Raw genomic sequence first — 23798 nt, forward strand, 5'->3', positions numbered from 1 at the left:
GTTTCCACAGGGGATTTCAGGCAGAAGTGCTATTGCAAACATCAGGAGTTATTCTAGTAAATTGTAGCACCTCTCATCATGAATTGTATTTGTATTATGATATTGTATTGTATTGTATACTATCATTCCTTAGAGTTGCTTTCATTTAAAAGTAAAGTACTATATTTAAGGGTAAATTAGTTTGGGTGTTTACATAATTGTACTTTGACTCAGTACTTTGCATCTGTATTTAAAACTGACATTTTAACACAATGACACTTTGACCTTAGGACAACAAATGGGGAGGGGAGTGAGATCTCCAAAACTGTAGAGGTCTATGCCATGGATCTCCCATAGTTCTGTTAGCTGGAAAGATGTTACTTAAAACTTAAATTTTAGATGAAATTATCGTTTAACAATACTTAAAATGACTTGGGTTTTTTTTTGTTTTGTAATTTAAGGGTAGGTATAGAAGAAAATAGATTATTAGTTCATGACACCTAAAAAGTCTGATATGCCAATTGTTTTTATTTGTGTAAGTGCATCTATCTACCTGATGCATTTTAACATACATGCCTGCAACCCGGTCTTCAGAAACGCCCTTGAAAAATCTATCTGTGTCTACATTTGTTAATTAACAGATACTATGGAAAATGTGCATAGTGGAAAAATTAAAAATGTCCAATCTACATTAGTCAAAGGTTTCCTAAATATTCACTACAAAAATGCACATGGAAGATGCAAAATGCATCTTTTGAAAGTATGGGAGTGAGACTGGGTTCCTGACTCCATTGACAAGCCAGAGAATTCAAGTCATTTTTCAGGGAGGAAAAAGATGACATTTGGTAGGTGCTGCAACTTCACTTAACTGGTACAGTGCTGCAACTTCCCAAGCTTTGAAAATATATGAACTTTTCTGTAAAAATGAGTACATTTGAGCAAAAGTAGGTGTGTGATACCACAATTGAGAAATTGCAATAGTTTGGTACATTTATAAATGAGCCTCACAAGTGGCCCATATAATCCGGTACATTTCCACAGTGGTTTGCATTGCTTCAGCTCAGTGCTAGGCAAAACCACCTGGTCTGCTAAAAATTATTAAAATAAAAAAATCTTACTCTCACTGTTAACTACCCATTTCTATCACCACTAAGATTTGGTTCCAACATTGACACTCTGAGAAAGTCTCTAGTTACACCCTGAGTTAACCTAATTAAATCCAAATTTTAAACCCAAACTGTTTAAATATAGTGTTATAACTATCAAGCCTCATTGACACTTGCATTAGTTAAGAACTGAAAGACAGAACATTATTCAATAGAGTTTAATATGACAAAGAAAGTCACAATGGTAATTGTATGAAAGAGAAAACAAAATGACATACAGAAATACAATTGAAAACAAGTTTCTTAAAATAAGCAGAAATAAAACAGCAAAAGATAACTCATGTATTTTCATGGGCTCTGTGATAGGGAAGACTAAAAAATGTATACGTGTAATGTGTGAGTACTGATATTACCATAACTTATCAGAGTTTCTATATAAGATGGTGGAAACGCATAAGTCGGATATACTGTATAATGTTAGCCCCTAAGTAGGCCAGGACAGTGGGAATGAGAGGTGGCAGGAGCAAGCAACCATCAGCATTCGCTAGACAACTAAATTTTTCAGAGTGGCTCTCAAATGGTGTTTGGGGTTGAGCAAGACAATTTATCATTTTCTAGGAATACCTGACAAATTATTTATACCTAAAATATCTTTTAACTGAAGCCATTAAAAGATTTGTAAATTAATTCAATAAAAATGTAACTACTGGCTCCAAATTGCAGATCTTCCTGCATACCAAACCACAGGAGTTATTCTTATCTCCTAATTATGTTTAAAAACATTGGATTGTAAGAAGAGGTTCAAAAAGCAAGTGAAGCCGAGATATTTCAAAGTCTGTAAAGTACTGAGCTAAGTCACATAGCTGAAAAATGGATTGTTTAGACTTGACTGTCTATTCTGCACCTTTACAGAAAGTTTCTATATTAGGATAGATGTGGTTCTCTTTCTGAGCAAATAGAGTATAAATATACAGAATTGCATTGTGTGTATTATACATACTAAAGGGAAAGGTCAGTTCAGAGACACACTATTTGCCCCCATATAACAGAATGTGTATAGGATGAGTTTCTGGCATGAGTGTTGCTAAGCTGTAAGCAGCTTATCAGAGTAGAAGATATTTGAGATAAAGTTGTAATCGCTGGGGAAGATATTTTACTACACACGGCAGATTTCCTGTCAGTAATCACAATGAAAAACAGCCGCTTTAAGCCTCCTTTTTTTTGCAGACAATGGCTGATTACACACAACAATAACTGTACAGCAAATGTAAATACTATGTGAGAAATCCCAATTTTAAAGTATGGAAAGTTTTACTACTATTTGTGAATAATATTATTAGCTCTTTTGTATCAGGTAGCTTGTATTTTATGCCTAGTGTCCAGTAATCTGAGTTGTGGCATCTTGGATGGAATTTCTTCAAATCCTTAGACAAGGGTTGGACAAATCCCAGATGAGGGTCACCATGTTGACTAGAAAAAGTGCCATGGCATTGCAGCAACTCCTCTTCTTCTGTGTGCTCCTCTCGCCTTTCCTGCGCCAGCAGCAGTTTGGATGGCAGGTCCATCTTCAGTGCACCTGCCGGAAACAATTATACCTGATTACCATTGCTGCAGCCAGAGTCTCTCTTGCTGTAAACTCTGGTGGCCCATACCGCACAAAATTTAAAGAAGCAAAATCAGGCGAAAATAAAATGTTCCCCAATCCAAATAACGGATCCAACTGATCCATGCTCATATTTCAGCATAGCCAGTCTTGCTTCTGATAGCTTGCTCTTTTTAGGGTACGAGAATTGGACTATTTACAGTTATGGTCATACCATCACTGCTGTGTTCTGTGGACTAATAATAGCAATGTTGTTCTTTGACAGTTAAATGTCAGAAACCAATTCTAATGTGTAATGGTTCATATAGCACTGGGATGAAGAAGTGTTCAGTTCTGGCACTGACTTGTGTAATTAGGGTACAAGCAGGTATAATAATTTTGTGGGGGATCCTCATTGCCATAGGGACATTACCTGGCGTTATGGCTTGCGTTAAGAAGGCACAGGTTGGTATAATCATTTTTGGAGGCATAGGTTGGTATAAATGACAACATGGGCATACAGCTGGGCTTTATGGGGCCCAGGGCACTTAATACAGGAATGCCCCCTTTTAAGTGTCTACACCTTGTTTTGTGACTTTCCTTAAATTTTCTCAAGTAACATATTCTGCAGTCCATAGTGAAGCTTATATTCTAATTTCTCTACAACAGGTATACAATCACTAGATTAGTTTGGTCATAAGCCAGTAAACCTACCAGTTTGTTTTTTTGGAAATATTGGAAGAAACTGGAGCACCCAGAAGAAACCCAGGTGAACATTGGGAGAGCGTACAAAATTCACTCAGATCCCAGCTTTTTTACAGTACTCATTTTATGTCCTTAAACAAATAAATTCTCAAAATATGACCTTTTGGGGATACTTGAGATGGAGTAGAGGGAAGTTAACATTTTGCTTTATATAATAAAAATAGCTCATCATTTGGCTATTGCTCCAGTAAAAGCATTACTTCTTTCCCTAGAATGTTGTGTCTGGAGAATTCTCTGATTTCCAGTATTGACCAATTATACAGTACAAATCTTTTCTGCTGTAAATTGATCACAATTTTTACTATCTACTCTCCTTAGGCTTTATAACTTAATAGTTGTGTAGTAAAATTGTATTTTACCTCATTGTAACGTGTATATGAAAACAGTTTTTACAACCTTATAACCTATGACAAGGGTAAAAAGTGTTCCAAATCTGGTACTTAAAGGCTAAATAAATACAATTAACATTAATTTTATTCTTATGCATTAAATTGTGTATATGATTTACAATTGACCACTACCATTGGGGCGAAATACAAGTGACAAGCGCAGAAAATGTGCAGAAAGCTGTAAAAACATGGTGATCTGTCACAGTACTTGATCTTTTGATTACAAAATAATAATCTCAATCTATTCAACATGCGCCAAAAATGTGGTACAAATCTAATATTTCGATTTCAAGTATTTATTGGACATTAATTATATCAGGAGCCTTCCTACATCTAATATACATTCCCCACTCTAGCATTTGTAATTTACTATATTTACACATTTAATGCTGTCAATAACAGCACTTGGGATATGTTTTACGTTGTTAAGAAATATTTGGAACCCCAGACTGATGCTCCTCTTTCACTGCTCCATATCTGCTGCACCATTCTCCCTTCCCCTGCACTGATCCTATTTCCTCCTGAATTAATTTCAAGCTTCTCACCCATACCTTTAAAGCCCTCACTAACTCCTCCCCTAGATACATCTCTGACCTCATGATGAGATACACTCCCTAACTCCCTCTATAGTCTGACTCTGTCCTACACCTTTCTTCTTCTTTGGTAACCACCTTTCACTCCCGCCTTCAAGACTTCTCCCATGCTGCTCCCCACTTAAAGAACTCCATTCCCCGCCTGACCAGACTCTCTCCAACCTTCAATCTTTCAATCACTCTTTCAAAACCTACCTCTTCATTATAGCCTATCCTAAGCCACCTGTTACTACCCCATCTGCATATTCTACCAGCTCCAGTCCCATGGTCTCTCTGTGTCCCACTAGCACCTATTGTCCACTCCCTTTAGTCTGTAGCTCTCATGAGCAGGGCCCTCATTACCCTTTGTTTCTCAATGATGATGGTAACACTGAATCATTTAGCACCTGTTTTCACAGTGAGAACATTATATAGTCAGTCCTCAAGTCTCCTCCAAGCCCATTACCTCAGCCTAAAACATTGCATGATAACTGTGGCATCATCTCAACTAGGTACATGGGCTTATGTAGAATCTCATTAAATGTAATTTATTATATAACCAATAATTATGTAACAATCTATAAAGGATAAAATGTTAACAGCATGTATGCTGCTGACTTCCAGTTTGTGAGTAGTACAGTGTGTTCACATAACACTGATTTTCAGTCTAACATTCAGCCTTGTCCATATTCAATTTCACAAAACAATTAATCACAACATGTTGATAACTTTACTCTGGTGTTCGTTTTGCAAGCCCTAAAGAACCACTGGTTTGTAGTATTTTAAAAATAAATAAATCATTATTATTATTATTCTCCAAACATGGATCCGGGGAACATGCAACATTAAGGTTTTTTTTTTATGACATAATTAAAGCAGTGTAATTGACAATTAAGTAATAATCTCTATGTATGGTACATTTTATTCAACAATGCAAGCTACAAAAATATTCATAGAATTTATTGGACAAAAAGTTTGCTTAAAGTGAGGCTAACCATTGTTTTATGTTAATTACTTCTGACATATGTTTTTGCAAGCCTTGTCTTTAACTGTTGTAGACCTGAGCAGTCTTTGATATAGCAGGTCATAATGTCATAATTGGTGGTATTCAGAGGTTACCTGAGGCTGCATAGTTTCCCTTAAATGAGGTATGCTTATGGAAAAAATGCATAATTGTAAGAACTAAGCCTTCTGGGATTTGATTCTAGCGATAATTACAGTTAAACATATCGCTCAATTAACTTACATTATTGTATATTGGGTATGAGATCAAATGAAATATGTCTTCTTGCTTAGTGTTACCTGACAGCTGATAAATACTGTAGAAAGAGAGATATGAGATAGATAGATAGATAGATAGATAGATAGATAGATAGATAGATAGATAGATAGATAGATATGAGATGCAACATGTGTATACAGTGCTCCTTCTTTACACCACCAGCTTAAAACACAACACAAAAGTAGCATTGTTTAAAGGACAGTGACACATAATAGGATGAATACATTTTAATGCACTTGTGTGGAGAGAACATACTTGGTGGTGAGTGAAGGGAGACGTTATAAAGAGATATCACTCTATAGAAAGCATTGCAGTAAAAGCTAATTAAACATGCAGTGTGGCTGATATTGTAAAATGATATAGCTATGCATCCTATTACCATAACATATATGTCTGCAAATAAAGATTGTTATATTGGTGTGGCACAAACCCAGAGAGAAGTTTGCATTCATAAAATAGGGAACATGAAGCAGTGGGATGCAATGAATCATCAATAAGAAATCTGTTCTCATGTCAATTGTGCCACTTCGGACTCCAATTGTAAAATATGTACAGAACGTATTTACATTTCAATAAAATGTCACTGGTACAAGTGCTGCACTTACTCATGAGACTGAAGTGTCTTATTGTTCCATTCATCCTATATCACATACTAGTCTGCTGAATTTTGGTCCAATCACTATGCAATTTGCTTTTACGGGGCTTGTTGAATACGCCACTTAATGTAGTAGTAGTGGCTGCAGGAAAATTATTTCATGCACTATAATCCTCAACACTTCATCCTTCTGTCTTGGTGCCTCTCTACAATAGCTCCACTTTGATGTGCTAGGCGAGTCACTCTCTCCACTGTATTGATCGTGACGAGGGGCTGCAGGTCTGTAGAATTAAGTTTAAAGTTCCATCACAATAGTAAGAACAAGCAAGCGGCAATATGAACGCTCCATGCTTGGATTATCAGGCAAAGCTCTGACCACTGATGTTGGACAGATGTGCGGGTTTTGAAAGCATGGTGCTATTCAAATCTTTTGATGTAATGTTAACTCACTCAAACAGAATGTGGTGACATTTTCTACATCATCAAGATGACAAAAAACACAATTGAGCAGTTTAAGTGAACATGCCCATGTGCTACCTGAACACGCCCAGTTATAAGTATGGCGTATCGCTTCTTTCTGGCAGAAACAGGGTTAACAAAATTACCTTAAGATTTTTTTTTTTTTACAATTTCCAGGAGATAGCCGCATGCTGGATTTTCTTATTACCAGGACTTAAGAGAAACAAGACGAAGATCATCTTTACAAGTTGTCAAGACATGGTAGGGATTAGTTTAATTTCTATTTACAGTGATTATGCTGGTAGAAGGTGGTAGAAGAGATACAGAGTATGTACTACTGACTATACACTTAACAATTAAACAAGATTCACATTTCACATACATTGTTAAGATAATTTATTATGCCCATAAGTAGCTGAAACTGGACAGTAGTAATACTTTGCTGTGGTATTAAATTTTTCCTTACTAACAAGATTCTGGTACTGGTTTTACACCGTCTATAACCATAGCAATTTGCTGTTGTTTTTGTTGGTAGTTGCAGAAATGTCACATTTGCCTACAACTATACTAAAACTCTCCAAAAATAATGGTAATAGTTGGCCCCGGGGCTTGGGTTTAGAATAGGCTGCATAAACAATCTTCACAGTACTCTAGAAAGGGGGGTAGGTTTTGAAAATGGCTTAAAATCATTTTATTTTGAAAGTGATGTTCTTGCACTTCAAAAAAATCTAAACACAGATTATCTACACACCCCAAAATAGAACATTAAATCTTTAACCCCTCTTATGTCCATTTCACTATAAATATACTGTACACATCATATTTTCCAATATTACAGTGACGTGTAGATGTGTAGATTTTATTGGGTTTGGTTGCATATATATATATATATGTATATATATATATAACAACAATGATACAAAAAGGCGCAAAAACCAATTATTAGGAATACAAACACAATCTAGAGAAAATGCATATACATATATATATATATATATATATATATATATATATATATGTATATATATATATATATATATATATATATATATACACACATATATAGAGTTCAAATATAGTTCAGTTATACACTTCCAATCTGCCAGCCCCCCAATGATACCAGGCGGTGTGGTTTGGAAGAAATCTAAAAATGAAAAAAGGGAAGGACAAGGCGCACATTAGTGTAGTATTTAAATAACACAGTAATAAACTGCTATCTAATAAGGTATATGTACCAGAGTAGAAAAAGTGTATAGGTACATTCATACACAAAATGTCACCATATAGAATAGTTGAACCAGGGAAAGTATGTGCACCAAAAAATGTGCATATTTAAATAGTGGCAAACAGTGCACGCCATTCCCCATTCATGTGTGGCATCGTACCAGATAGAAAATTTTGTAAAGCTTATCAGCTATATACCTATATATGTATTTATATGTATATTTGTATGTATATATATATATATAGATGTACATATGTGTATATATATATATATATATATATATATATATATATATAGATATATATATATACATATATATATATACACACACACATATATGTATATACATATATGTATATATACATATATATATATATATATATATATATATATATATGTGTATATGTATATTTATGTATATACTTAGTTGTGAGATGGTTCTACAACTCGCTTGCTGTTTTATGTCTGTAGACTTCCTAAATCTACAACCCTTTCAATTCTAGATAAGCCTGCAATGTATTGCGTCTCTAGAAATATAGTATATAAATAAATAAAAAAAATTAAACAAAGCTAAAAAACACAATGGAAATTGTTTTCTTTAAAGCCAAGAGAGCATTCAAGCATGTGACATCAAGCCTTTACTTTTCAGTTGCCTGATAATATTACTATTATATTTGTGAAACTAGGCCCAAACCCCCAAATCTCACAAGTACAGGATACAAGTACAGAGTGGTACCCAACATTCCTGAAACGTCTTAGGCCCCACTCATAGGATAGTTTGTCCAGGTAGAAATATAGTTAACCATTAAGCACACCAAGGGACGTGGACAAATACACAGTTGTGCCACCTTTTAAGATATGTTTCTTTATTTATAATTATTTCATACACTAAAGGATAGGGAATCAGAAGCAGACATTTACATTTCTGATAAGTTTAACAGCATAAGCAGTGCCTACAAGATGCAGGTTTGTGGCATTGCTACTGTGATTTCTGCATCACTTATTAATAACTATTTCCTCTTTCTCATATTCACATGGTGGCTTTTACAAGCACATCAGTCTCAAACTGGATTGGGGAGCAGAATGGTAATTCATGAGAGATCTCCGTAAATCAAAATAGGAAACCTGGGAGTAGAGCAGGGGGCTCAATGCTCTATTAAAGGGATATGCACTAAATTCAACAAAAAAAAGTAATTAACACAAAAATAATGTCTAAAATACAATCAAACAATCAAGCTCTTCAAACATTCTTTGTTTTCCCTGGATATATAATTTGCATTCTATATTATACATTGTATATTGCAACATAATATTATAAAACAGAACCAAACATTTAATAACAGAAAAAATGATTCATATACAATGGTTAGTGGTAGGTTAGGAATTTGATTGACAGGGAATGAAATGTCACAAAGCTCTTTTTTGCCATTGATTATAGCATTTCAATAAAGGATCAGGTTATGGCGTGTCTAAATGAAAGATATAGGGTATATACCTAGGACACTGAAATCAGAAATAATAAAGGAAAAATAGAAAAAAAACAGCTAACATAGGGTATTGTTGTTGTTAGTTCATAGTCAATAGAAATTTATTAGGGGGAGATATTTCTGCAGCTGAAGACATCAAGTCAGATAATACAATGTATAGTGACAAATCATGAATATAGCAGAGATATTTCAAAGGACGTGCATTTAGTTCTGCAGAGAGAGGAAAAAAAAGGACGTAAAAACGTGAGTAGCTGGTTACTTTCAAAGATTAGAATATCTGCACTGCTAAAATAAAAGCTATAATGTTGACCATATGCACAAGCCACTGAGACTGAGGTAGAGGTAAGCACTGTTTTGGATATTGCTCATAGGTACCCAGAGGTAACCCTGTAAATGTTAACAAGGTAGACCATGCAAAATGGACAGAACAACAGGGCTCAAGCTAAACTTAGATGCATGGCATTTATAGGTTACAATAGGTTACAAAAACAATACATACATATAAATCACTGGAATACATGTACATATTAAACACAAAAAGAGCAGGTTAAACATTCATTTATAAAATAAGATGGAAAGCTTTAGGAAATAACAAGAAATAAATAAAAAGTTTCATAAACAGAAAATAATACATTATATAAATAAAAAAATCCCAAGAAGCAGAAAAGCTTAATATTAAAAGCATAGAAAATAATTCTTCCGCCTTCAACATATTCCTTAAACACAGTTTAGAGCATGTGGATTGGTGGAATTCTAAACATAAATGTGTTTGTTTTAAAATAGGATGCTGGAATGAAGCAGAGGAGCTAACGAAAAGAAGGAGTTAAAGAATGAATTGAGTGATATGACACAGTGGGAAAGGGTTAACCGAGGAAGCAGGAGGGGATGAGACAGACTGGGGCATGTGTTGCAGTGAGTAAGAAGTAGCATGGTCTGAGGGTTAGGTTAGATTTCCAAAGCTCTTATAGCTGATCGACCAGCCCGTCGGAGTCACTATTCAACCCGAGTCCCAAACACACGCCTCACTAACTACTTTACAGCCACTTCCATTGATTTTCTTTATCAAATAAACATAATACCCGTTACAGCAACACTTCCTCTTCTCGCAGTCAGAATGCCACAAGCATGCAGCCTACATTTCACCACTTTGTAGATTCCTCCCCTCAAAATAAATTGCATCTTGTGGCACAAAATGGCAAAAAAAATGATAATTGCTGGGAAGATTTCGTTATACCATTGAAAATGGCAAACGATTTAAGTCAGCTGAAGTTGAAGGATTTTAAGAGGTTCTGAAGCTGCAAAAAGCAAGCAGTTTCTATATTTTGTATTTTAACAATACTTATATATAAATGGTTAATTTGCCCATATATGTTCCATCCTAATTTGTTTATTATAATGTATTCCATAGGTTCTGTGTGAAACGGGTCAGAGCTATTTCTTTTAATTACATCAAAATTATGTTTATTAAAATCATTGCTTTTCATTGTCCAAGGAGTTTAAAAAAAATGGTATTAAAATTTCTTCAAATGCTGTCTTTTGAACTATGTTCTCTTATGTATGTCAAAGGGTTGTTGAATTATTCATTATTATAATTACTATCATCATTGTCGTTTTTATATTATTAGACCTTTCCAGGTGGAAATAATTTTATTATCGTAATTTAATATCTTAAGAATGTCTCTCCTGCCTTTTTCATAATCATTTTGGGGGGTTGGGGTGGTTTGTTTAAAAATTAGATAGATAAATATTTTAAATGACTTGTAGTCTGTTATAGATTTCAGTTTATCTAATCAATTGAAATGCCAATAATTTGATTAAAGGTTTAGTGTTTTACAAACAACCATTTTGCACCATTTAGGTATCAGAGTCAGGTGTTTTTTTTTATTATTAGATGTTAAGGTTCTCTGCACGATGGTATGTCCATGCATGCTAACACTTTTATATGATATATTTTCAAGTGCTAATAAAGGTTTAAAATGCTCCCAAAAAAGAAAGAATGCAAATAAAATAAGATGTTGATCTATCCAAAGGCTGCTGTGTCTTGGTCAATGTATTTAAGAGGAGCCCTTAAAATCCAGGTGAATTATATGTGATCATACAGTGATTGCAGAATATTAAATTAAACTTAGATAAATCCGCATTGAAGGAGGCAGCACCCAATCCTGAATTTATTTCCCATTTTCTATAACAGCATCACTGCGCTACTCTCTTTGCAATGACAATGTGCCAAATCTCGGCATTTTGAAAACATTTTCCATATGCTTTAACAGGAGCCTGATAGACAAAGGAAGGAAGATGATCTTTTTTCTCCTGAGGTATAGTTTTTACCTTTCATCTTTAGGGTTTTTTTGTGTTTTTAAAATGTAAAATATAAAACTATTTTGATATGGTTACTGATAGCTCACATAGGCATAATTTTAAACAGAAATTTATTGTGTTTTTTGCTATATTTAAAATGTAGGCTCTGGGTCAGCATCTTTTTTATAAAGTATTGATCCATTTAGTTTGTGATGTACTGTTGGTTTTAAGATTTTGTTTAGTTCTCTGCCAATATTGTTTTGTTTGCTTTGTGCTTTTTTTTTTTGTTGAATTTCTGTAGTAATCCTTGCTTTATGTTAAGCTCAAGTGAGATTGTTTTTAATTCTATCTTTGATATCAAGGTAAACAATCATTTATACAGTTGGTTTTATTAATTTGTCCTGACTATTCCATTTTTATTGCTAAATGGTTTGTTTAAGGTTAATTAAACACTTGAAGAAAGCTGCATTGTAGATGAACTCTAAATAGGTATATTTTAGTTACTTTTCTGGTCAATTTAATACTTATTTAACCATTATTATTGACGTGTGCTTTGCATTTTGTAATGTTTCATTATGTCTGGTCTGAATCCTAATACTGAACATGTTTAGTGTTTTGTTTTATTATTCCTGGGATTTTTGGTGGATTTGCAAAGTGTGTAATTGTTGGAGATAGGTCAATGTTTTGAGCTTTTTTTTGGTGGGTGTCAGGGCTTTAAGAGCACTTTGGAGATAGTAGGATGCTTTTCTTCTCAGGCTGCAGTGATGTGATTTGTTTATAAACACTGGATGGTTGCCTGGAATGGGGGGGGTGGGTGCGTCTGTCAGAGAGCTTTGACCTCTTAAAGCCCAGAGGGCTCCTGAACCCATAACCCTGTCTGCGCCCTGGCTCTTTCTACCTTCCCTTCTGCTTCCCGTGTTATCTTTTCTTCCTTTTTATTCCAGTGCTCTGTCCCTTTGTTTGCGCTGCTGCTTTCCCTGCTTCCTTTAATGCAACCTTTGCTCTTTTTCCCCCCTCTTTCCATGTTTCCCCTCTATGGCATCTTTCACAGACATAGGCTTTTTTTTTTTTTTTTCTTTTTACACTTATTTGATTAAGAAAACTTGCCTCCTTTTCTTTAAGTCTCTTTACATATTGCCTAGCTTTCTCCTCCACAACTGTTTCACATGTTGCCTCCGGCTCCAGTGGGTTATAGAAGAAGCATGAAAGTTACATGGTGAGAGCATCCTACTCAGATGAACAGGATTTCTATGGGCACTTTAAGAGTAAAATTAAAGTGAAAGAAAGGCTCTCTGGGACTTGTGCTCACCTCTCCAAATCTCTATAGCCAAGTGTTTTCCCTTTCTCTCGAGATCATTTTGTTTCCAATCAGAAGTCAGCTAGTAAACCCGTGAGTGAGTGATCCTTACTAGCAATAAGTTGTTTTAATTGTTTGTTTTGTTTGGATCAGCTGTAACTTAAAAAAGGAGCAGTAATTGACAGTCGAGCAACTGTATTTACAACACATCTACATATGTACATGTCAGTGGGTGTTAATGATGTGCGTATGTTGCAGGCAATTAGAATTAATTACGGGGTTTGCCCAAAATATTGACATTACCTTAACAAACGTGTGGACAAATTACAATCGATTTAAAGGATGTTATGGAAAATAGGTTGCTAAGGGTGTTATTGCATTCTGTATTTTGTTTTTTTATATGTTGTAATTATTTTATTCTATGCATTTTTAAGAAAGGTTAGTTAACACACTGCATTGTCAAATAGCCCCCGGGAGGAAGAGAGGCAACAACAACACAAAAAAAAAAAAGCCAGAGGGTGATGAGGGGGCTGGGGATCTGAAAGTGTCTCCAGTTCAGACAAAGGGTCTCTAACACTGAAATCTTGTAATACCTCGTTTCAAACTGAGCTGCTCTGTGGACTTAGTGAACACCGTCAAAAGACATGGATTCTCTTTCCCTTGGGCTGAGGGTGGGAGGGAATTGGGACAGTTATTAGTGATGGGACGTCTATTAAAAAGGAGATGCTAGGTAATTACAGGTTTTAGCATGTCCTTGCAGTAGATTTTCTTTTTTTTTAGTTGTTTGCTAAGATCGATTTACAGACTAAATAAATGTTTGTCTTTTTTTTTTTTTCAACATAAAGTGACCACAATGTCCCATAAAAGAAAAGAGCAGTAGTATCCTAGTTATAAAACAACTGTTCCAGGTTTAACCCATTAGATGCTGGAGAGGCCCAGAACACACCGCATCAAAGGAAGATTGGAGAGATGCATAGGTGCTTTGTTACACAAATGGCAGTTGTGGTATAGTCACAAAAATGATTTAAATGTTAGAATGGGATTTGGATAAGAGGGAGAGATCAGAGGTTGTAGCTGATGCATTTGTGCAGGATTGTAAGGCAGAGGGGAGGGAAATGACAGTAACAGGAGCAGGAGGAAAAGGGGAGTGAAAACCTAGAGTCAATTAGTGAAATAAATGACTTTTTTTTTTTAAGGAGAAAAGAGATTTTAATTCAAGCACAAGAGAAGCAGCATTGATATGAAAAGCACAAATGAAGTGTATTCTCATATGACCACTGACTACAGGGAAGAGGCATACAAGTGACTATTTGCACACATAAAGAAAGGATCAGTAAAAGTAGGAAGGAGGTGTCACGTATACTGGGAAGCAGCTTTTAAACTCAACATGCATGGCTATAAAACTGCCCAGGAAAATAATACCCTCAGAATAATGAAATGAACTTGATGAACTTAAGAAATTGTTGAAGGAAGAAGATTGAGGGGAATGAACACACATTTTGGACAGTAAGCATCTGCATGAAAGCAGCAGACCTCTGTGATTTGTGGAATGAAGAGCCATAAAAAAAAACAAGCTAAAAGAAATAATGAAAGATAAAACAAATAAATAAATAAAGGGGAAATGAGTGAGAAATCAAAGTGGAATAAAATGTAAATAATAAACATGATAGAGTTTGATAGAACAAACCTGAATGGATCTGCCTAACGCTGCCTGCCTCCTTGCTTCTTTCTTTTGCTCGCTTTCATCCATCCTTCCCTCCCCTCCTTTCTCCTCTCCCGGGTCGCTGCTGCCTCCTCTCTGTCCTTTCTCTTGCACTCTTCGTATCGTCCCCTTCACATCTGCCAACCTGGCTCTCTCTCTCCGCTTTAACCTTCTTCGATTTTTCCTAGATTCCTGGCCATCCCTGATTTTCTTCTAACTGAACTTCCCGCAGTATCTTTTTTTTTTTTTTTTTTTTCCCCAGAGCTACTATTTTTAGGAAGAGAGAGAGAGAGAGAGGGAGAGGGCAGAGAATAAAAGGGTTAGGAGGGGCAGTAAACATTCACAGGGGAAAGAATGAAAATGGGAACTCACCTCTTCACATTCCCTGCCTTCCCTTTTGTCCATTTAGCTATAATTCAGTAACACTCAAACCATACTTAAAAAGATATAAAGAAAGCTACAACAATAAGGATGACAGGATTGATATGTCCTTTTTGTATTTCCACAGTGCTTTTTCTGGCCATGGATGTTTCCATTAAATGTATCAGTACGAGAATATAAAATATGATTATTTTATATATACATATTTTATTTTTTTTGTGCAGAGTTTGTTTTTAATTTTTTATCTCTGGTTGGACAGGTTTATAATTTTTCAGTGACTATGCATTTAAATTATAATAGCCATTTAATATCACATGTGCACACACAGGCATTCACTTACAGTACATATGTATATTTATGATAATATAAATATACATAATTATATATTACATCATATATATATATATTATATACATATATGTATATATATAATACAAACATTATTTTCAAGAACACTGGATCAATGGAATATTATGCCTATGCTATATATATATATATATATATATATATATATATATACATATATACATATATATATATATATATATATATACATATATATATATATATATATATATATATATATATGTGTGTGTGAGTGTGTGTATGTATATATATATATATATATGTATTTGTGTGTGTGTATGTATATATATATATATATATATATATATATATATATATAATATATATGTGTGTGTATATATATATATATATGTATAATATATAAACATAATATAAATATATACACACACACACGCATATCCTACTTTCCGCAGCCTTTGCATACCTATATGCATGTTTGTATTATATATGCACACCCATCTTGTATTGCTATGTAATTGTGGTGTGTAGGTGTGTATAAAGATATTAAAGAGAAATATAGAGTCCACTTGAGATTTTCAGAGAAATATACATGGAAGGCTAGGAGCGATTTTACAGCAACGCGGTGCAGTTTCTTCTCTCGTCTTCTTGGCTACTAAGGTACATATTTGGTCTGCTAGAACCATCACGCAAAATCTGTTTTTTCTTATGCTCATATAATTCCCTAAATATTTTTCCATGTAACCTTGCTACCTTTAGTAAGTAAAATTCTCAGAATGTGATGCATCCTTTAAGCAGAGCAGACGCTTTAAATTTGCAAAGTTTCACTTTTAAATGTTATTCACCTACAGGGCTTGCCAGAATTGTCTTCTAGTAAAATATTCATACTGCTGACCTGAGATTCGCCAAAATTTTTGTCTTTGTCTTGCGAGATTTTTTTTTTTTTTATATTCCTCTGAAATAGTCCTGGAGCCTTAATGGTGCTAACCCTTTCTGTTGGCATTTGGCAGACTTGGTACTTAAGGCCTAAGACAAGTTTTTGACGCGTAGCCCAGGAATCCTGGACTTAAAAGGCACGTCAATTCCAACATGAGGTTATGGTTCACCTGCTTAGACTTTTGACACTGTAAACATCCTTTGCTCTCAACTTGTATTTACTTTTGCTTTGTGAAACTCCCGTTGCTAAAAACTGTGTGATTAAGCAAAATATCTATAAATGTGTCATTTAAACACACTTTAAAGTAGCTTTCCAAATTCATTTAATCAGCCTTAATATGTGGTTATTGTTGTTGGGTTTTTTGGCTATATTTTACTAATAATCTCAATCATTGTCCATTCATAAACATAAACATTTTAAATACACAGAAAAAATTCTTAAATTTTTATCTTCTGCGTGGCCAATTTTTCCTTCAGCGCAAAAATGCTCCGGGGAATGTCCGTGTCTTGAGACGTACGGCAAGTAGAAATACAGTAGCCTGTATACCTTTTTTCATATCATAGAGAGTGTATAGCAATCAAACAAATAATATTAGCATGTACTTTCAATATTAATTTTACAATGGAAAAAAAAATTAAAAATCTGATTTTTACATAAAAAATTGCACAATAATTGAATCAATATTATAATATAACTTAGATATTTGACTTTACTATTTTGTAGTTTTTCTTACATATACTTGGCTGGTGAACACCTCCAAAATAGGTGGTCTAAAAGGACTCCTACCTCATTTCATTTAAATGCCTTGCAAGGTAAATGCAAGAGAAGATTTTTTTTTTATTCTTCTGGTATGTGATTATCTTTGCGATTCTGCTCATTCTCCCCAGTCCTATAGTTTGTATACATGTGTGTGTTAGTAATTAAGTCTTCAGCCAGGAGTGGATGGGCTGCTCTGTGATCCTGCTTCTGATTATTGTTGTGGTTTCTACAGCCCCAGCGAGCGGCTCTAAGTCCGGGCTGCACGTCATTTGCAATCTGGAGACTGTTGATCACCTCACTAATTACACCTCCCCCTCTCTCTCCTCTCCTCTCTCTCTCTCTTTCTCGCTCGCTCTCTCTCTCATTCCCAGAGTGCATATCAGGAACAGACACACAAAGACATGCGCACTCAACTTAATCAGCCATTTTTTTAAACAGGGCTAAAACGATAATAATTAGCAGAATAAAGACATTCATTTCCTTTCCTCCTTTTCCCAAGCCCTTCACAAGCAAACAGCGAGGCTGCGGATGGCACATGCTTTCACACCCAGCGGACCCAGAACAACAAGCAGAGCTCTCTCTCCGCTCAATTGCTCGTATCTGCACTCCTGCAAAAAGTTCCAGGATTATTCCTTTTTTGTATAATTGTCCTTTTTTATTCTCATTTTTTTCTTCTTGATGAACATTATCCTTTTATTGGATGGGATCAGCTATTGTGACTAAGCTGAAGAAAGAGACACACACAGTCTATTTAAGAAGATCGAGTGAAAGCTGCGAGAGGGAAATGGAAAGTAAGTTTTTTTTCCTTTAACTTTTATTGAGCAGTTTGTGTTAAATTTAGGTCGGGTATTGATTATCTTTCCAGGCTGATCTTGCACAATCTTTGATATTTTGCTCTCTCCCACTCTCGCTCTCTCTCTCTCTCTGCTTGCTCGCTCAGAGCCTCACTTTGTTTCTTTCACATACACACACACACACACACACACACACACACACACATACACACACACACGTTCCCCATCTGCACAGATCCCAGCTAACTCCCCCTTTCCTTTCTTTTCTTTCGTCCGAACTGACATACCAGGGAGCAGTCGGCACTGATTGCTGCTGGGTGTCCGTTCCCTTTTCTTTTCCTTAGCTGTTTTCCCAGTCCAGTTTTACTCCGTTGCTGCTTGGATTAGGCATCTCAACGCAGGGGGAAAAAAACTGTCAGACAGCGAGAAGCCAAGCTGTCAAAAAAAAAAAAAAGAAAAGCTCCACATCTCACAGCCAGGGATGTCTGGAAGCTGTATTTCCCCCTGTAAAGATAAATAAAAATTCTGAAGCATGACTTTCTACTCTGCATTTTCCTCTCAGTTTGAACAATGATCTACATTTATTTCAGGCATTTTTGAGACTGCAGGTATGTTTTACGGTCCAAGGGGAAGAATAAGTGCTAGTCCAAAAAGTTCTTTCTGCGATTATTATTCTTTTCAAAAATGTTTTGCAAACCCCCCCCCTCAAAAAAAAGCAATTAGCATTCTTTATCGTCTTCTTTGCTTTTCTCCGTAATTTCCGCATGATGCTGTTAAGCTTTTCTACAAAGAAACATTCATATCTGCTGTCTTTTTTTTCTTTCCTGTTAGTGGTACGGTCTGCTAGCTTTAGATGACCTAGCTGGGGGTGGCCGGGGGAAAGAAAGGCCGTGGGGGATGGTTTTTAGACTGTCTCCTGGAGCTTTCTTGTCCTGTGCTGGCTGTAGGCTTCAGGGGCAGGCATAACTCATCTCTCCACTCCCTGCTATCAGCTACACTGACTGTGCACACAATGAAGCTGACATAAAAGTCACTAGCTTCCCAGCATAGCAAAAAAAAAAAAAAAAAACCTGCAAAAAGGAAAAGAAACCCAACAACAATATCCCAATAAAAAGTCTCTCGATTTTAAATGTCCTTTATGTCTAGAACACAATGTGTACAGTTTATGATGCATTAAAGGAAAAATAAAACATTCCACATTAAGCTTCTCTTTGCAGCAATATAATTTGCCGCTGCATACTCATTTTCTGCTCCTTTTCTTTTTGCCCACTTGTTTCCCCTTTCTCCAATTCCAATCTCCCTTAATCTGATTGTGAAGCCAGCCTTGCAATCGGATGGAAGTTGGTGGTGTAGCAGACAAGCTTATTGTGTTACCTGCAAGTTGTGCTGGGGGGGGGGGTTATCGGCTTCTGCCGGAGACAAGAGGAGTTAGAGAGAGGGCAGAACAGTCGCCTTCATTCCTTTTAACCTTCGTGGCTCTTTCATGGTTTTATCCATATTTCTTTAAAATGAAGAGGATAAATGATCAGGCTCACCCAAGACCAAAAAAGAAAAAAAAAAAAAAAGAAAGAAAAGAAATAGAAACAAAGGGGAGGGGGGCTCGATCTGAGTAAAACAAAGCCAACTTCACGTTGAAGATGGTGGCTAATATTTATCCAAACAGGCTGCTGTGACGGAAGTCTGGTCATCCCGTTGTCTGACAGTTGCATTTCCTTTGCTTCATTCCATGGTCCCTTTTTTTTTTTTTTTTATTAACCCTTCTGCCTTTTTAATCAAGGCTCATGTAGATGTCAGGCAAAAGAGGTTTTGCATTTTCTCCTCTTCCCATGGATTTTCAGTGGCTTGTTCCTTGTGAGCAATCAACGCTCAAGAGCCCAGAAAATGTAATATTTGTGGTATTGTGGAAGCGGAGGCTGTGAAATAAGCTGGCCAGTCTGTGGGGCTGCTGCTTAGATTGAGGTAGAGACTTGGCTGCGATTGGGACACGACAGTGACATGGGCATCGATCGCTTCCATTGAGAGCAATGCAAAAACACAGCCTGGGTATGTAACACTCTCAATGCCATCAGCACTTGTTCTACTTTCTGTTTACAGATGATTCTGACAGGATCCTATTGGGCTTTGGGTCAGGTTTTCCTTTTCTACGATCCTTTTTTTTTTTTACAGAGTACAGAAAGAGCACTTACTTGGAAAGCTTTACAAATAGAAGATATGTAAAATATGCATTGCTATTTTATTTATTCCTACCTAGCCAACACCACGAGAATCATGGCAGCCAATGCTAAGCATATAATATAGCAATAATAATAATAATAGTAATAATGCTACAATGTAAAAAACTATTTGTTTTGTTTTCTATATATATATTTTGCTGCTTTACTCAGCAGGGGAGCAGAGACTGTCTAAGAGCACAAGACAGATGTTTCAGCAGTTGGGTTAACAACAATGGCCTCTAAAGCTTATTCTTTTATTATTTTTCTTCTCAGTAGACATCTTTCTATACATAGTGTGATTGGTAGAGAAATTGGCATATACTGGAGTTTGTTTGGCTTTATTTTAAATTGGCTAAGATATTTTTTCTCCAATTGAAGCATATGCTAATGGTTTCCTTGTTTATGATAAGAAACATAAACGTCAACAAGGAAATAGACAAAAGTCATAAATCTGTAAAAAAAAAAATTAAATATGTGACCAGCAAACAAAGAGGGGGTCAGGTGGACCATCTGTAACGCAGTCATAGTACCTGCTGTTGCCTTATGCAATGTCACTTAATTGTTCTTTCAAATTGAAGTTATCAATTAGGCATAGCTCAAAATAAAGAGAGAGGACCTCAGCTGATCGTGAGTGCAGTTCCATCACGGAATCTTGGAACATTCGCACAATTAGGTTGCTTTGTAGCTGACTGTTTTTGAATAACAAAAAAAAAAAGATGCTATGCCAGCAACTTTAGCATAGCGGTGTTGTGAAATCACATTAATATAGCAGAATTTACTGCTTCAATCCGTGAGCCTAAATTTACACAATGAAATTTGATTATCTCTAATAACAATATTAGATCCTGTACTGGATGGATGAGAATTGAGGTGGTTTTGTTGATTGCAAGGGTTTAATGTTGCATTTCAGAATCTGATGTGGTTTAGACTCCCTTCCATTAACAGGAAAACCCCTGAGGTATTACAATTATTTCTTAAAGATAATACATTTAAGATTGCATTGGTAGGCAGAAGAAATGTCATAAAGGCAAGAAGGGAAGCCCTTAATAACTCTTGAGATTCAGACATGTTCAGCAGTTAAATTGGCTCTGACTTCACCAAGGGTCGACAATGTGTCATTTCCATGAAGCCAAATTGCCCTCTGCCTATATGATATTAATGTGCAAATCAATATTTCAGGGATTAAATTTCCCTTCTTCATTTTTTATGGTTTCTACCTCAATAAGTCTCAAGTCTATTAGAAGAGGTTGGATGATTTAAAATCCTACACCGCGGAATGACTTGTTGTAACGTTGTTGCACAGACTGATTTCGGGTTTTGATAAAAAAAAAAATATATAGGAGACCTATATTGGCGTGGAGCAACAGCAATCGCGGTATCACAGACCTCTCGTCCAGTAAGGAATGAATGGATATTGGAAATATAATACACTTGTTTACATAATATATCTTCATTCTGCGGCTTTAAAAATATTGTGTTAATCACCTATTGATTTATTTCAAAATCAATTGAAGCACCCTTCCTAGCTGTGATTTCTGCAGCAGTCGTGGCTGGTGTGCTTAATTTTATTAAATAGCTTCCATTCCTGTATCTAGTTCAAGGAATACAGAAGCTGTGGATTTTCTGCTTAGAATTAAAGCAGTACGGAGGTTAGATAATCATATCTTGAATGGACTAATCGATTTGCCACTAGTGACAGGCCAAAGCATTAAACTAGCAGTAGAGAGCCATGTGTACACTACATTCCTGTCGTTTTCTAGTGATAGGCCCATACCATAAACCCAGTTGTGTTTCTGTTCTCCAACACTTTTTTATTCTCAAAATTGTTGTTTTGTAATAACATGCCCTGTGTTAGGATACAAAGGAAAATACTATATATTGGGGAAAAAAAAAAAAAAATAGAATACAAAAAAAAAAAAATAGGTCATAATTTCTGCCACAAAATTTAGCAAAGGCCTACTGCCTATCAATTGCTGTTGTTTTATAGTCTTAAACCAGCTGGACTAAGTTCCGCACAGCTGCATGAATTTCATATGTGATAGAACATTTTTTCCATTCAGTGTGAAATGTTCCTTCCGAAAAACCGTGCTGCAGACTCGCTTAATTTAGTCTGGTAAAAGAAATGCCCACGAAAAAGGACAAAAGGACCTTTAATCTCAACAAGCTGTTTGTTTTTCTTAAAGATTCCTGTCTATTTCGGTTTGAAACGTACTGTTTATTCAGCAGATGAATCCGAGGTGTGACATTAGAATAATATAGGAGTTTATTTTCTCTTCTTCTGCCTGAGCTGTTTTAGATAATTTGCAGAACCACTTTTTTTTTATGCATGTCAAAACACTCGGTTAATCTATTCTTATTTACAATTAATCTCAATAAAATTAATCTTAACTCTGCTTTATTCAGTGGTTTAAAATATCTAATTATATTCAATTAACTGCTGTCATAGTAATTAACATTGCTTAATTGCCTCTGCATATATTTAGGCAAAGATCATTAGTTACTGCATGCTCTTTTTTTCCCCCACACTTTTCAATGTTTTCTCAGTTATGTTTTCCTATTAAAATGCAACAAACCCCAATTATGATCTTTGTTGTATAAAGTAATTAAAATAGATAATGAGCATGTCAAATAATTATAATCTGTTTTATATACTACACATGTACTACAAATTCTATACATAGTCTAGTTTATATATTACACATTTACTATATATACTTTACATAGACTGGTTTATATTCTATATGTTTACTACATATACTATACTATACGTAGTCTGTTTTATATACTATACATTTATGACATAGACTATACATAGTCTTGTTTATATACATAAATAGGACTTAACGTATGTCTTACTATACATTATGTGTAGGTGCACAGGCTCCATTCAGTGTGTTGACAGAAATATGAGAGGCCAGGTTGATCTTAGTGTTTACAGAAGAAGAGCCTTTATGTGTCTGCCTTGGGGCTGCACCCACAGTCAGAGCTCCCTCTTCCAGACCATTCAGAGGGTTAAGGACTTGGCCATCGTTCAAAGAGTAAAGTGCTCGGGAAGGTGCATGTACAAGTTTCATGGAATCAGTGCTTAATTATATTAACATATGCAAATTGTCAACTTCAGAGGCTTGTTGAGCTGGCAAAGATCAGGCGAAGCACTATCACTGCATTGTTCTGCAATAATAATGGATTTCAAGTTGGATTGTGGAAACATATCTAGCTCTCTAATTTAACTCATACCATGGTAAAATTTCATTAGTAGTCATGGAGACCCGGTTTAATTGTGTTGACTAATGTTCTGGGCTGCAGAATGTCCTAAGAAGAAAATGTTGTTTGCCTAATCCACCTCACAATGACACTTGTTTGTACATGTTTCCCTTGTGAGGGAATTTGCATATGCAAATAAATAGTTGCTGTGCTCCATTTGTCATGGCTGTTCATTACCCATGAAGAGGACATTGTTACAAGGCTGTTACTGAGTCTTCCAAGACAGTATAGTGTCAACCAGACCAGTCACATTCTTTCATAATTTGTCTCTGATTAATAGACCCGAATGAGGCTTATTCTGTTCGGGCCCCAGCAAAAGGGAAGGTCAGTTCTGTGACTGAAAAGACTTCCCTCAGCAGCTGAAGTAATTTTTTTTTTTTTTTTGCTT

At 35.5% G+C, this 23798-nt stretch overlaps 1 protein-coding gene and 1 long non-coding RNA gene across 3 annotated transcripts in view; one reads left to right on the forward strand and one right to left on the reverse strand.

Annotated features, from left to right (window-relative positions):
• Positions 1–1289: 1289 nt before the first annotated feature.
• LOC142159090 (uncharacterized) lies at positions 1290–19769 on the reverse strand. The gene is made up of 3 exons (XR_012692903.1): positions 18221–19769; positions 14724–15005; positions 1290–2661 (listed from the first exon to the last, which is right to left on the reverse strand). It is a non-coding gene; the product is annotated as an uncharacterized LOC142159090 (long non-coding RNA).
• ZFHX4 (zinc finger homeobox 4) overlaps positions 17334–23798 on the forward strand; it is a 139149-nt gene continuing 132684 nt past the window's right edge. Inside the window, exon 1 of one of the 2 annotated variants that reach the window (XM_075213680.1) lies at positions 17334–17930. The gene's annotated coding sequence lies outside the window, so the exon portion shown is untranslated. Of the gene's footprint in view, positions 17931–19849; positions 19977–23798 lie in introns of those variants that run through there. The other variant, XM_075213681.1, reaches the window with a different exon arrangement.

Source organism: Mixophyes fleayi, chromosome 5 (genome assembly GCF_038048845.1).
Source record: "Mixophyes fleayi isolate aMixFle1 chromosome 5, aMixFle1.hap1, whole genome shotgun sequence".
Lineage (NCBI taxonomy): Eukaryota > Metazoa > Chordata > Amphibia > Anura > Limnodynastidae > Mixophyes > Mixophyes fleayi.